Source organism: Polistes fuscatus, unplaced genomic scaffold, assembly GCF_010416935.1.
Source record: "Polistes fuscatus isolate 324 unplaced genomic scaffold, CU_Pfus_HIC Scaffold8, whole genome shotgun sequence".
In the NCBI taxonomy this organism is placed as follows: domain Eukaryota; kingdom Metazoa; phylum Arthropoda; class Insecta; order Hymenoptera; family Vespidae; genus Polistes; species Polistes fuscatus.
Window position 1 is genome coordinate 6135130 of NW_025113162.1, and position 17573 is coordinate 6152702.

The window sequence follows — 17573 nt, forward strand, 5'->3', positions numbered from 1 at the left end:
TTTGATCTTCTTCCGTTTATTTATCTCTTTCGAACACGTATTCCACCATGCTCCTTTAACTTCTTTACGCTGCTGACTCTTTACGAGTTCGAAAAGAGAACATAAACGACGAAGAACTTTTGGTCCTACCCCTTTTTCCACCTTTTTAACGTCTCTCTTTCTTCTTCTTCTTCTTCTTCTTCTTCTTCTTCATTTTCCTTTTTCGTGGCTTCTCAGAGAAAGCACGTACTTCTTACATTTTCTTCCTTTTTTTTTACCCCCCCCCCTCCAGTTTTCGTTTAACGCACATTATCTCGGCACTTCGACTTTTCTACGAGAAATAAAAAAAAAAAAGAAAACAAGAAGAAGAAGAAGAAGAGAAAAGAAAAGATAAAGAAAGTTGGAAAACGAGGTGGATATCTTTCTGAAAACGAAGTAACCCCTACTTTTCCATCATTTTTCCAAGTTTTCGTTCTGCATCTTACTCTTCCGCCATTTCTTTTTTATTCCAAAAAGAGAGATCGTTGATGTGCTTATTAAAGAAAAAGAAAAAAAAGAAAAAGAAATAGAAAAACAAAAGGAAAAGGACAAAAAAATGAAATCGTACGATTTCCTTTTCTTTTCGGCTCTCATGCAAACTCGACGCACACCGAAATCCTATTTACCTTTCCATTAGGGTAAGTGCTTTTATAACGACTTTTAAATTACTTTACCGCATCTTTCTTCTTTACTACTTGAAATGTTTCCAAAGAAAAGCTCGAGGATTAAATCCTTTAGGATGGTGGTGGTGGTGTGGGGGGGGGGAAGGAGAGTTTCAAAAGCTGCTTCAACGATTATCTCGATTCTTAAGGAAGCTATTTATCGACTAGATATCGAATCTCGACGAATCTAATAATACCTTCTACCGTATCGATATTCCTACAGTTAACTAACTTATTATTATTATTATTGTTATTATTCAAGACCTCTGTGGTACATACATTCATAAGAATATTATTCTTATCCCTATTTTTAATCGAAAACAATCGATATTTTCTTTTAATGCTATTTTTTTGAAGTTATACTTCTTTTGGCGCGTTGGGGAAAATGTAATGGGGAGTGATTTTGTTCCGAGCGTCTGGAAAAACGACACCATGAAGTTTGTCGGTATTTACGACGCGCGGCAAAGCGATTTCAAGTATACGGCATGAAGTTGTCTTCTTTTCTTCTTCCCCTTTTTTTCTCAAGCGGGTCACCCATCCAAATACTAATCGTACTCAGCGCTGCTTTACTTAAATGATCGAAGCGAGAACTAATGGTGTAACCGCGCCATGACAGTTGACGCGTGAATTAATTCGATATATCTCTCTTATATTTAGTGTGGACTGATATCTATATTTTGATATTTTCTTTTTCTTTTTTTATTCTTCCTTATATATATATAATAATTATTTTTTTCTTTTAAGTAATTTTTTTCTTTGAAGTTTTTTTTGAGGTTATTGAGGTTATGTTCGTTTTGGTACGGCAAAGAAGTATAACTTCTTACGTGCGTACATAAGTACACACACCAGTTTTTTTTTAAGTTATTTTTTTTCTTCGAAGTTTTTTTTTGAAGTTATTTTTGAGGTTATTGAGGTTATGTTCGTTTTGGTACGGCAAAGAAGTATAACTTCTTACGTGCGTACATAAGTACACACACCAGTTTTTTTTTTCTTTCAAATTGTTATACGAACAAACATATTTGAAAAGATTTAGAAATATTCCTGTGACTAATTAATATACTTGGATATTTATAATTGAAATCATAAAATAATTACTCCGACATTCGTGAAATTCAGACAGTAATAAGATAAATAAAATGAAAAAATAATAATAAATATATTTCTTTTTTCCTCGTAATATGAAGAAATAAAAACTCTTCACGTTAGATTAAACAATATTCAATATATCTATATATCTTTTAATATTCGCAAGATTTTAAATAGGAGAGGTGGATTAAAGACGAAAAGGGATGAGAAACTTTGAGCTTCGTAGTTTAATAGTTTGCCGAGTGTGTAAACGAACACTAGGTACTTCTAAGAGAAGCAATAGACACAGAAGGGGGTGGAGGAGGGGGTGAATGCCTTGTTGTTTCTCAGCAAGTCAACAACTTGCCACGAAATGATGGTCGAAATTTACATCTGACTAAGCACGATTCCGGCTATCGAATGCACAAACACAATTCGCTATACGATATTTCCCTCTCTCTCTCTCTCTCTCTCTCTTATTGATTAGACAGTCCTATTGTATAACCAGTTAAAGAAGACAAGAAATGTTGAGGTAGACCATACCTCGAGAAAATCGAGAAACTGGAACACAACGGCAACGTTAAAAAGTAAAGAAAAGAAAATTTCCTATCATCGCGAAACGTTGTAAGAAACTTTTCTTCCCTGGCGTTTTTCTAAATCGCTCGAATTACAAACTTTCTCCTTAAAAGAGAGTAAAGTTTGCACGCGTTGAAAACGGTTTCACATTTTTCCAGTTCGGAGTTCTTGAAATTCTTCGTGAAACTTTTTTTTACGCCAGGAAATAAAAAAATAAAAAAATAAATAAAAAAAAACTGGTGTGTGTGTACTTATGTACGCACGTAAGAAGTTATACTTATTTTGCATACCAAAACGAATATAATCTCAATAATCTCAGAAATAACTTTAAAAAAATAATAATAATTATTATTATCATTATTATTATATATTATATATTATTATTATTATATATATATAACAATGAGCATTACCCTGAACAATACCCTGAACATTACCCTAAACAATAATATATATATAACAAAGATGTGTGTGTGTGTATTGTTCACAGCAACGAGTACACACGAATCGCGTATGAATATTAATTCGTTTTTAAATGTATTCCTTCCATTCCTTTTTTATTTTCTTTTTAGATTTCTTCTTAGAATTAGATATAAGTATCTATTATATTAGATTTGTGAAATGTGTTCGCGCGTGTGCATAAAAATATGTAAAACCTATAAACAGCTATCAAATGACTGATACACATTAATCACATTTATTAGTGCACAGAATGAAGCATTAACGTATAGTCTGTTATAAATGATTTTATGTTTGGTCCGACCATTAAGCTATGATTTTCCCTCGTTACTCCTAATTGTGAATATCTAGTTAACGTCAGAAAATTCATAGAATCTTGCAAGTATTAATCTCAGCAAGAGATCTCCTTTTCCTACGGTTTAACGATTGTAACGGTGTCCTCGCTCGTTTACACAATAAAACGTTCCTATCTCTAATCGACTAATCAATTCTAATGTTTCCTCTTTTATTTTCTCTACGTCAAATGGTGAAAATAAGAATGATAAAATCCTTTTGGACGATTAACCTCCAGAGAATTTATATTTATTTATTTTCTTATTTCCTCTCATTGGGGTCAGTAATTTTTAAATAAAATACTAACGTATGAAATATGTTTAACGTTGGACAGAAATCAATACTAATAAATGTTAATTTTACTAATAACATATCAATATACATACATCCGATTATAATCAAATAAATTACATTGTGTAGAAAAAAATAAATTACGTCAAATGGATGCCGGATATATCCGACGCATGTAATGGAAGAATTAATAAAAACAAAACAAAAATAGGAATACCCTTATTTCATAGATTGGTCATTTATTTAACTAAATTCTCGATTAGAAATATTTTAAATAATAATAATAATAATAATAACAATAATAATAAAATAAATAGAAATACTTTCTTGTTTTTTATCTTCTATAAAAATAATAAGTTTTTCCTCTTCTAAAAAAAAACAGAAATAAATTTGAAAATGTTTAGAAGGAAACTCATAACAGAGAAAGAGAGAGAGAGAGAGAGAGAGAGAGGGTAAGCGTAATCGTCGAGATATTCCCAGGGGTGTCAGTGACACATATATACACTAACATATATACTTAATACGTACATACTACTACCAGATCCTCTAGGGTAAGTGTAAATTGTCGGACCTCTGCAGACGCGAGGATTACGCGTAAGGAAGAGTCTCCTCTACTCTTTGCTAGCTGAGTTAATGCCAGCTTATTCGAGTTGGAAATGTGGAAAAAGAAGACGCTAGAAGCCATCCTAGATGTCTACGGTATAAATCCAACCCTTTCTTTCTATCTATCTATCTATCTCTCTCTCTCTCTCTCTCTCTCTCTGCAGAAAAAGCTAGGTATCTTTTATAAATTTTTGATATTTTTCTCAAAATCTTACACCAAAACAAAAAAAGAATTTGCCTATTTGCCTATTTGCAAATTTATATTTGATCGGTTTTATATTTCAATCGGTATATATATATAATAATAATAATAATAATAATTAATTTATATATATATATATTATTTATATATTATATATAATATTAATAATAATAATTCTGTCCAATGTTATAATATATATAATATATATATATAATAATAATAATAATAATAATAATAATTAATAAAAAATATATATATATTAATATTAATTATATATATAATTTTTTATGGATTTTTATTAAATATAAAAAGAATTTATTTTTGTGTCTACCCGAGCTTGTATGAATCTTCTTCTTTTTTTTTTTCTTTTAATTTCTTTCGTTTTTAATTTGAAAAAAAAAGAAAAAAAAAGGAAAGAATTATTTTCCATCGAGAAACGGTTTTCTATTCTACGATAAGACAATTTTCTACGTTTTCCTCTTCGTTTTTTTTTTTTTTATGTTGACCCTCGAAATGTTTTACTTTCATCAAGATTTTTTTTTCAATTCGATAGGTATCTATTATTAATTACAAAAAGGAAAAAAAAAGTAAAAAGGAAAGTTTACCAACGTTCGAGAAAAAACTTTGATTTCGTATTAAAACGCGTCCTTTTTTTTTCATCCTCATCCGCTGCCTTTTTCTTCTCCCCCTCTTCCTCTTTATTTTTCTTCTTCTTCCTCTTTCTTTTTATTTTTTATTATTTTTTTTCTTCTCCTCCTTCTTCTTCTTCTTCTTCTTTTTGCTCTTCATTTTATCAGACTCTAGTTCGATGCGTTTAATTTTACCAAAGTAACCTCACAGTGATATCGAGGGAAAGTTTTCTCTTCCGTTGGAAAGACACAAAGAAAATTTTCATCCCCTGAGGGGGTTGAAGTTTGATCGGTCGTTGATCGAAATTCGAATGGTATTGCATTTTTTTGGTCATACCTGCTTCGAATGACCAAAAACAAGGAGTCAAACACGAGAATGAAGATGAGGAAGAAAGAAAGGGATGAAGTAGATGGGATGAGTAGATAAGCTTTGAAATCAAACGATACGAAATTACGACACAACGCAGGGCTGCTAAATTGCATTTATATTTTATTTATTAAAAATTCTAAACTCTAAACTCTCTACTAATATTGAAAATTTTAAACGAACGTGTCCGTTTTACAAATTAAAATTAATAATTTTACATTAATCTGACATATAACACAAAATTAACGTATCTCAACGAAAAATATGAAATAACAATTAACATTCCAAATAAGAAAATAAAATGATAATTATAAAAATAATATTAAAAAGAGTATTGCAAAATAACGATTATATTATTATTATTATTATTATTATTATTATTAATATTTATATTAATTTTATATACCGATTCTAAAAATGTTAGAATATTTCTTTCATTTTTGTTGTTTGTAAAGAATAAGATTTCCAAAAGTAACCCCCATAGGGAATGAAAAGCAGTTTACGTCCGATGCGTTTTATGGTAAATGCGGCCCTGGAACTAGCTACCCCTCAATGTCTTTATATTGTACACATACACACGACAAAACACACATAGACAAAATCTCCAGAATGAGCTTTCCAGTTTGTTTCGTAGGAAGAGAAGAGAAAAGAAAAGAGAAAGAAACAAAAAAAGCAACAAAAAAAAAGCAAAAAAAAGAAAAAAAACGATATAGAAAAGCTCGAATTCGTACAACGATTTCGGTTCACTTTAGATCAGAATCGTCGATCCGTAAAACGAGTTACGCTTCTGTCCTCTCGTTTTCGTCCTGCTACGTCTTATTTTTCCATTCGATTTTCTGTTCCTCGACCTTCGATAGTCATCGATTAAAAAATACAACGAACGAAACAGAACAAAGGATTGAAGGGCGAGGGGGAGGGGTGGATGGGGAAAAAAAAGTAATACACGAAAGAAAATGTGGAAAGAATGAAAACAAGGAGGAGTGGGGGGAGACAGGGGAGGGGTGAAATCGATTGTTCTTATTCTTCTTTTTGTTGTTTTTATTGTTTTTATTATTTTTATTATTTTTATTGTTTTGGTCGTGCGCGTAAATATAAAAAATAAAATAAAAGAATTTTCTAATAATTTACCACGACCCCGCCATCCCCACTCCCACCCCCACCCTCATCCTCACCCCCGTCGCTCCTTTTTGTGTTCAATAAAATAAAAAAAAGGTATTCTGATATATCGATCGCAAATCGAAAGCTCGACGCGCGCATATATATCACGGAACCGCATTTTTTCCGCTCCAGTTTTCCATTCTTCTCGAATCTCGCGTATATTCTTTCTTTCTTTCCTTCTTCCCTTTCTTTTTCCTTTATTTTTTCCTTTTTTGTTTTCTTTTTCCTCTCCCTTTCTTCCCCCTTTATGTTTCTTTTTTCCCTTTTTTTCTTTACTTTTTTTTCACACAAATCCACATTGACTCACAATAGGAATTAATGATTTCGCGCAATTGTCGCGAATAAAACGCGAATAAATTGGAGGGTTTCCTGAAAATGACGTGAAAATAATCGACGCGATAAACAGGAATTGGGTATTTTTTTTTCTTTTCTTTTCTTTTTTAGTTAAACGCGGAGGAAAACATTGAATTTGTGTTATATACAAAAATCACAATCAGTAACAATTATTACGTATTACTTCTGTCAATTCTGTTGAATAATAATTCTATTGACAATTTCTATGAATTCGATCGAATTATATACGAAAAGTATCCACTGTAATCCACAATTAATCAACCATTCATTTAGTACAAGAGAAGTTTGTAAATTTGATTACGAGATTATGGGACTCGGTATTTACGTTCGATTAATTTTCTATTATTTTGAAAGTTTGATGAATATTTCCGTTTAATTTATTTCAAATAAATCTATCATGATAAATATTGAATTGGCCAATAAAGAAACGTCTAATACAATTGAATCAATTTGTACATGAAGTAAATAACATTTTATTTTATTTTTTTTTTAATTAAATTTATTTTATTAAGTAATTAATAATTTAGTTATAGAACATTTGATTGTTCGTATATATATATATAAAAAAAATTATATTTTAATATTTTATTTCTAAACTTATTTATCAACCCACACACACACACACACATACACAAAATCCATATAAATTCGAAAAATATTTAAATAATGTTCTTATACCAGAAAAGAATACTTTAAACGAAACGATATCCGATAAAAAGGTGAAAGAGATAAGACAGGTCATTTTTTTTCTTCTTCTTTTTTTCTTTTCTTTTTTTTAATGGGAAAAAGGTAAAGAAAAAAAATACAACAACGGAAAAGGGAATCGAAGAGTGGTCCTTATCTACTCTTTTGGCAAAACTTTAGTCGACTTTAATGTTACGAAGACGTGTCCCAGGTGGGCACGCACACGAATGCAACATCCTAGCTTACTATCGGTACTTTGATAGCTTTCTTCTTATATGTATACGTATAACGGGTGTCTTAAGAAGAAACTTCTCTATCCGTCATTGTCGTAACTTGAGTGAGATTAACGATCGTCGAATGGGAACTGTCTCTGACAGTACTTTCTCTCTTTCTCTCTCTCTCTCTCTCTCTCTTTATCTCTCTTTATCTCTCTTTACCCTTTATGTACAATATATTATGTGTCTTCTTTGTATTGTATATGTGTTATTTTGTTAAAACGTGATATCTATTAATCTATATAACCACGAATTATTTCATGAAATAACTAAACTGACAATTAAAGTATGAAATAAGAATATATTTTAACCGAGGAACACACTCGATAAAATAATTGTCAGGATGCCTAGTTTTATAAATAAGGACAGTTATTTTTCGCTGAAAGAAGGGACAATAATTTTTTTTCCCCCGCGATAAAAAATTATAACACAAAATGTAAAAGATAATGGTAATAGGATTTTTTGACAAACCAATTTACTTCGGTTACATTAGATACATTTTCGTGTTATCTTATAAATGTTTAGCTGGAAAAAAACGAGGGGAACGGGAGGGTAGAAGTTTAACATATCTATTTTTTTGGTCTTTTAATTTCAGATAAGTGCATAATCACGAACTAAACCATTTCTAGTTATATAGTTTTTCTTTTTTTTTTTTTGTTGTTCAACCACTCAAATATCCAGTTTCACTGAATTTACATAGGAATTTCAAACTTTTAGCTGGCAGTTTATAAATATGTATTAAAACGTGTAAAGTGTTATACGTAAATAACAACATGCATACATTTATCTATTCATACTTTGTAGTTATTATAGAAGACATTTTCAAAGTGAAACGACTTCGGATACTAATTTCCGTAGCTTTTCCGTTAATAAAACGTAAATTGAGAAAATGAGGATGACGAGATCACGAACAGTATTGTCGTATTTCTTCGTTAACGAGAATACTTTTCTTTAAAACTTCTCGGTTAAGATCTAATTTTGTCTTTTAGTTTAATAAACTGGTTATTCCATTTATAATTCGATTTTGTCTATCAAGCTTCTGTTCACGTTAAGGATTATCATTCTTTTTCTTTTATTTCAATTTAATGAATAATAATAAAGAAATATTCCGAACTATATTAATATTCTAAAATGATTAACATTTTTTGAATTAATGATCTTCGATCAATAAATATATAAATATGTGTATTTATATCACAATCAATATAAATAATAACTTGTCAGAATTTATAAGAAATATAGTAAAAATATAAAATATTTCATTAGAAATGCAGATCATTGATTTAAAATATTGCAAATATTTTGTTTTTTATTAATCGATATTACATTTACAATTATGTAATATTACATAATTATAAAATACCATCGACAAAATTTTGACAAATACTAACACGACAGAATAATAATAGTTTTTTCAAAAATATAATACTGATTTTTGATTAAAGGTATGATTATAAATAAAAAGAAAACAACAAAATGGAAATAATCGTTCTAAGGGGATAGAAAATAGATCATATCGTAATCGATTCGATCGGTATCTAGATAATCGTATAACCATCAGAGTAGCGAATATAATATCGTTGTAAAATTGACGCAATTAATATACCGAACGATAATCGAACGCGCTGTTAAAACAGTCCTATAGGGAAAGTAATGATCAAAGTTTCGAATCGTTGCTGCTGTGTTAGTTTCTCTGTGAGATATTAACGCACTCGACCATTACCTCGGTATCATTGTAAATGAGCTTACGCGAGCGTGTACGTGTGTACGTATGCATCATATATATAACCAGGAAATTTTCAACTTTTGCGGTAGGCTGAATTTAATTCGAAAAGCTCTTTCCCTATCCATAGCTCGTCATTTTCCTGACGGGTTAAAAAGCATTAATGGTAGGATGACTTTAATAGCATTCACCTCGTTATAATTACATTCGTTATCATGATTCCAAATAATTATTTTCTCATTTTTTTTCCTTTTACCCTTCTACAAGTATACTTTTATCAATCTCACGTTGCCACGCGCGAGTGTTACGAACAAATTCTATGCAATTTTATTCCTCGTTAAAATTATTCATTCCTAACTTTGTAGTATATTATGCTAAAGGTGTGAAATCTTATCGATTAAAATTTAATATTCATCACTCATGCTAACACCACTCCCTCCACCCCTTTCTCTCCTTCTACCTGTATACTTCACGTTAGGTAACGAAACTTATCACTAGTTATAACAAGGTTATAATCAAGCACGGTGATTACAGGAATTTTTGTTCTTATATATTAGTGTACGGAAACTATCCACTTCTCTCCCTCTTGAAAGTTATACTCGAGATATTTTGAAACAACCTGTATTTAAGTATAAGTATGTATTATATATACAGTAGGCGTAAATATATATATAAAGCTTGGCGCCGATAGAATTGAACGGAGAACGTGCTGCTATCGAGTTACATTCACGATCGTTGTCGTAATAATTACGTGTCACTCGTCCAGCTATATGTATGCATGTAAGTATTAATATATATACGTGTGTGTATGTCTGTATGTGTGTTATGTTATAGAAACGAAAAGAGACAAGGAGAAAGAGCAGAACTAATGCATGTGTATTATTCAAACACACGCAACATACACATTATATGAAACGTATTTATGATGTATGTATTTGTGTATGTATGTATATATGTATGTGTAAATGCATATATGTGGCGCTATTATTTAGGCCGCACCCAACGAGACCGCAGACGCATTGTTTGCTCCTGTCGCAGACGGGAGATTCGGTCACGTGGGTAGCCCTTGTTTTTTGTCCGTTTAATAAAAAAAAAAAAAAGAAAACAAATAAACAAATGTGTTAAAAAAAAAAACAATAACTATACTAGTCTGTTCCTTTTTTTTCCTATTCTTTTGGATGCTCTATTTTACTTTGTTTATCATTCCGTTTGATCGATTATTTTTTTATTCGGCATGTCATTGATATTTCTTGGTTGTAGATTTTAAAAAGAACAAAAATATATTTTTAATAAATATTACGAATGATAAGTATTTTTAATGAAATATTACGTACGTAATTTATATCGATATGTAATCCTACTAGAAATTTTATTTTCAATATAATTTTTCATTTATTATTATAACATATCCTAAATCAATATATTAATCAACATCAACCCTAATCCTTTGTAATAAATATGGACAAATAATTATATCCAATGAGAACAATATATTATATTTATAAAAAAAATACTTATCGAATTAAATAGAAAACTTTATATCATACATAGAAATAAAAACAGAGATAACAAAATTAATTGTTTATTAAATTAATCCATCGATAAAAGAATCCTCGTTACCAGCAGACAAACTTTTTTTCCGTTCTATCGCATAATCTCAAAAAGAAAGGAAAAAAAGGACGACGGAAGAAAAAAAGAGGTAAAGGGTAAAAGTAATGGGACAAAAAAAAATATTAAAAATAAAATAAAAATAAAAATAAAAATAAAAATAAAAAAATATAAATAGCTAGCTGAAAATAGACGTGGATTGTATGTGTCGCGTTCCAGCTTCTGTTTCCTTGGTAGTCGATATTAAACGAGTAAAACGTTCCTCGTTCTCGTTCGACCGTATAGAATATTGGCTTTTGCATACCCGTTTCGGTTCTATATATTTAATTACGACTTCTCTTTCTCTCTTCCTCTCTCTATTTATCTCTCTTATACAGAACACCTTTTGAACGTACCTCATGCTCGAGTTTCTCTCGTTCCAGAACATAGTTTCAACAATTATACTTCCTATTCCGATCTATATGCATATGTCTTTGCCAGGAATACTCAGGATCACATGAATATTTGTCTATGGTTTGATTCTAAAGCTTCCCTCTCTCTCTCTCTCTCCCCCCCTCTCTCTCTTTCTCTCTCCCCCCTTTCTCTCTCTCTCCCTCTTTATCTTATTCTGTTTCTGTGTCATGTATTCTACCCTATGACTACCAAATAGGAATGATAGATAATAATAAGAAAAAAAAAGGAAGAGAGAGAGAGAGAGAGAGATAGAAAGATAGAAAGAGTTATCATAGCTCGTAATCATGATTTTTCTATAGCTCTATACGAGACCCAACGAAGAAAGGACGAGAATCAACGTTTTATATCCGTCCTCGTGTAGTTTGAAATAAAACCATAGATATAGCTATATGGTTAGCTACTAGCTAACTAGAGCTATAGCTTTAACAGTGGGATGTAGCCACTGTAAAATCCACGTGAGATTCTCTTTTGCATTATTCAACACGGATGGATATATCTATATCTCTTTTTTCTCCTTTCTTTTAACTCTGTTTTTATCTACCTTTTCTTTCTTTTATTTTTTTACTTTCTTTCTTTCTTATTCTTCTTCTTCTTCTTTATCATAGAAAACGTTATAAAAATCGTACAGAAGACAATGTCTCTCGCACAGTTTGCTACTCTTCTCACTACGATCTATATTTTTCTCTGCTTTCTTATCGTTCTTTCTTTTCTTCTCTCTCTCTCTCTCTCTCTCTCTCTCTCCTTTTTTTTATTATTCGCCATATCTCGAGAATTGTCGGAGATGAGAGATCGTCATCGGTATCGTTGCTATCGTCGTGGCCTCGATTCTGCTCTCTACGAGCTTTATCCTGAAATACTACTACGTATATGTCTCCTGTATATACCTATATAAGAAACCATAAGAGGTTACTATCGATCACTATAAATGGAAAAATCTTTTTCTTCGATGTTCAACCTCTATTGACGTACGTGCACGTACATACATGGGTGCTGCTGTTGCTGGTAGTGGTAATCTTCGATTTCTTTTCTTGCGTCACATAAAACCTTTCTTATTTTACAACCAACAAACGAAGTAATGATAATAATAATAATAGTAATAATAATAAAAAAAATATAAAGTTTAACGTAAGAAATATTTCGGCAAACTTTCTTAGATGCGAATTATTTATAACTTTCGTGCATGAATATTTGCATGTATATATATATATTTTTATTTACATGCATATGAGTACTTTTAGATACTACGTATAAAGGTTTGTATTATTGGATGGGAAGACATCCAATCATCGAAACTTCAACGATATTTTTACGTCGCTAATCGAGATGCACATCACACGAACGAACGAACGAACGAACGAACGTACGAACGAACGAGCGAAGAAATTTAGTACGATCGTTAAAAGAACGAGATATTACTTCTAGCCCCCGTCCCCTCTATCCTCCCCTTTTCTCCACCAGCACCATCACTACCACCCACCGATACTCTCTTCTCCAATAAGGGTATCGATTTAATCGACGAAATACGAACATCCTACTCTTGTTCGAAATTTAAAGTTATGAGAGTTCATTAAGCCCTCGTAAACTTTTGTCAAATCTTTTCGCGTCTTACGGTAAATAACACGCGACTGTGATTTATGGTGACGTTGAAAGGAAAATAAAAAAGGAAAAGAAAAATGACGAAAAGAATAATAATTTTTATTCGTATTATTGGGAACCGATTTGACGTAAGTAAGCACTCGTGTGGAAAAGAAAAAAACAAGGGTAACGAAACGAAAGATTAAGATGAAATAAATGAAGGAAGGGGGGATACACTCGCACAATGTGAACGAGTAATATTAAACGATTTGTACGATATTTGTGATAATTTATTGTTTCTATAAAAGAGATGACTTAGAAGGGTGGAAGAGAGAGAAGAAATAAGATGCAATTTTTTACGAAAGATTAATAATAGAAAAAGAAGAAGAAGAAAAATAATAATATGCACTCACACGCAGAAATAGAGAAAGATACAAATGGAGACTTTATACTTCACATTATATTTCACTTATCGATAGGTACTCCTTTGAAGCGTGCGTACGCTACCCGTGAATCATTCATGTTTCCGATACATCAAGCTCTCATATTTTTCTTTCCCCTTTTTATTTATCTATAAGGTGATCCAAAAGTTTGTATATAAAATAAACGTTTCGAGATATCTGTAATTTTACGATATTTAAACCTAAAATTTAATTCATTTTTAACAATAATGGATATTTAATTAGATTTTGATTAATTAATTATTTGTAAGAAATTTCGAAACAATCTATATATTTATATTTCTATCCGTGTATCATCTTTGAATTTATAACGTAAGTACTACCCTCCCCCCCCACCCACCACCCCTCTTTACTCGCTTCAACCAAAAGTTCTCTCTTTTTATAGTTTTTTCTCTTCATCTTTGTCCCTTTTTCCAATTCCATTATTCCCAAGTTTAAACAAAAGTCCACCGTTAAGGAGCTATGTATACGGGTGTTAAGAAATAACGAACCTTGTTACTTCTCGAGAATCTTTTCAAAGAATACTTATTTCCATTCGGTGTATACCCCCTCCTTTTTGCCTCCCAGCCCCCCTTACCCTCCTTCTTTTCCCCTTCTCATTCTTTATTTCTTTCTCAGCTTTTATTTCTTTGACCTTCTTGAAAAGTAATTTCCCGTTTCAGTTAACTTCGTTTTAGATATTATTCTTATTTCCGTGGTACAATATAATAGTCATGTCTTTTACCGATAACAATTTTGAAGAAATAGTAGTTACTTACTAAATAGAGATGCAACGAGTTACAGGAATATTCGTACAACCACTGTCGATTTAAAACAATCAATATTTTCTTGTAATGCAATATTGTCAAATACTTATACGTATAAACATATATTAGGATTATTTCAATAATTTCAATTGCATTATAAATTCGATAGTAAAAAAAGTTAATCTTATCTTTAGATAAATATAATTTTTGTTTCTTTGCATTACAAAGCAAATTATTTCAAATTGAAAGTGTGAACGTTAATACGAATAGCTTTTTTTCTATGACTCGTATATATTGTTATAATATATAATCAAATATATAAAAGAACTCCTCTCTTTTTATTTTATTCTTTCTCGTCATTTTTCAAACGTTGGCTTCTTGTTACCAGTTTTTAAACGGATAGACGATACCAAGAGAGAAAGCGTGCTATCTCGGTCATAGACATCGATATCGATGCATTTGCTATTGGTCAACATCGTTGGTATCAATCGATATTCGATACTAACGCTAAGTAGCGGATATGGACTCGACCATAATAATGATAAGTATCGATGCTGGGTCAACAAGAAAAAATGAAGTACTTATTTACTAACTTTCGTTAACATCTACCACAACGACCGAAGATTATTCTGCGTATCTCACCATTAAAAAAAGAAAGTATATATGAAACTGATTATACATATATATATTATACATAAATATATACTTCAATTTATCGATCTTGTAACGATAGTCCAATCATATGAATAGAGTGATAATCAAAATCTCTATTATTATTATCAAAATATTACTTACATTAAACAACAATTTCACATACAACAAATATAAAAACTTTAAGATATCAGTTATACTTCACAAATAAAATACATAAATATATAATAAAATAAATTATTAAACACTTGGAAAAATAGTATTGTACAGAAAATTAAATTACAGTAAATTAAATGTTTATTTATTATATTTATTTATATATGTTATATATTTATATTATGTAAATAAATTACAGTAAATTAAATGTTTATCAAAAAATAATTAAAATTAGTTATTTTGACACTGTTTGATAAATCAATTATTAATTAGAACATTAAATCGACATAATAGTTATATGCACACATATAAGAACGAAAAGAATATTATCTAAAAAAATATTATAAAAACGTTATCCGTTGTATAATAAAGCAATGAATGAAAAGAAATAGGATGCATGAATAGCATCGGAAATTTGGTGCCATGTGGATTAGCTTTCACGGTCTGACAAACGAAAAGGAAAGGTAACGGTGAATATATCGAGTATCCTGTTCTCTCAAATCTTCGGTGTCTAATTCAGAATGAAAAAAAAAAAAATACAGACACCACTACTGTCTATCGTAAAACTTTAAGACTTGTAATAGTAGTAGTAGTAGTAGTAGTAGTAGTAGTAGTAGTAGAGTAATAGTAGCAGTAATAGTATTAGTGACATGGAAGTAGTAGAAACGAATGAACGAGCAAATACTACGCCAAACACGAGGCGAGTAAGTAGTACGTTTCCATTCATTGATATCGTGGTCTCTGTCTCTTTCTTTCTCTTTCTCTCACCTGTTATATCCGACAGCAGTTTATCTCCCCTCTCTAAATTAACATTCCACCTATATCGTCCCTGTCTCAACGATCTGAAGGATCGTACCCTACGTTGTCGAAGAAGGAAAGAACGAACCTGCGTCGTGTGAATGTATTATACGTGTATGTTTGTGAGAAAGATAGAGAGAAGAAAAGAAAAAGAGAGAAAGAGAAAGAGAAAGAGAAGAGAAAGAAAGAGGATACATCCTCTTTCATGGGGGACAACCCACAACGCATATCAGATATATATATGTATATATATGTATATAAGTATATATACCTATACATATATTCAACACCTTTTTTATTTCCTCTTTCTATTTTCAATCTTTTTTAGTCTTCTTTCATTCTTGTTACTTTTAGTATCTGATTATTTAAAAACCGTGTGGCTTCGTTCTACCATAATCATTAACGTCATTCGCATTTTCTATGAACAAGTATCGATAAGTATACGTTAAAGCGTCGTATAGTTACATACTAGGAAATATTTTGCTTATCTCAGGTAGAATTTAACGAGAAGTAAAACGTATAATAGAGGAACACATACTCATTCAAAGAAAATAGTAGCCGCGTTGTTCTTTTTTCAAACTTGAAAATACGCTTAAACATTGAAAAATGCATTGGATCTACGAAGGATGTTGTATATGCTTGGTAATAGTTGGTAATAGATAAGGATTAAATTCGATAAGCTACGTTACATGATTTTCTTTATTTTTCTTTCTCGTTTGTCTTCCCTCTTATTCTGGTAGAAAATTCTCCTTATCGAGTATGTGTACTTAACTAAAGGATTTTCTTCAACTAGATGCACAAGCTACTTTTAGGCTTTAGATATGATCTTAGTATGTCAAAAAGGGATTAATAATATCATCTACGTATATTTATTTGGTCAATATTTTTGTTAAATAAATTTTTATTATATAAGAATACTTTGTTCAATGTAGTATTATATATATAATAATAATAATAATAATAATAATAATAATAATAATAATAATAATAATTATAATTTAAAAATATTAAAATCAATATATTTTAAATAAATAAAATACTTATATTTTTCTATAACCATATATATATACTGACCATTTATTTAAAATACTGAGAATAAAAATTGAAAAAGAAAAAAAAATGTTAAACCAACGTATACAAATAAAATAACAACCACTATCACATTGTCAATTTATTACCACATGTTAGTAAAACTCTTTCATTTTGAAACGCACCTGACAACTGTGTTTCATCAAAAACCGTATTAAGCTACTTACAAAAATATATATAAATTTTATTAGAGAATATTTTCTAAACTATTTTATTTGACAGATCTTAATATCGATATAAAAAATCGTGCTGGTTGCATCATCGTCGAAATGAACGTCTTTCGTTGACAGTATTAGTAAGAGAATGAAAGAACACCCACCTTGATTCGATACCGGCGTTCTGGACGATCAAAAAAAATCCATCTGGAGCGACCCTCGAGAAAATAGAGTAATTTAGATAACGACTCCTCCCCACTCCCCCTTTCCCCCTTTCCCCCTTCCCCTTCTCCCCCTTCCCCCCACTCTTAACTCGCATCCAGCTCACTTCTATTCGTCCTCGGAACGCCGACATTCTTCTTCAGACGACGATCCCTGCTGCATCTTATCGAACCTAAAACCAATCCTTTATTTGTTATTGCGTCGTAAAAATTGAAGAGTTTTTTTCATCTTAAATTTTTTTGTTCTTTTAAAATATGTTA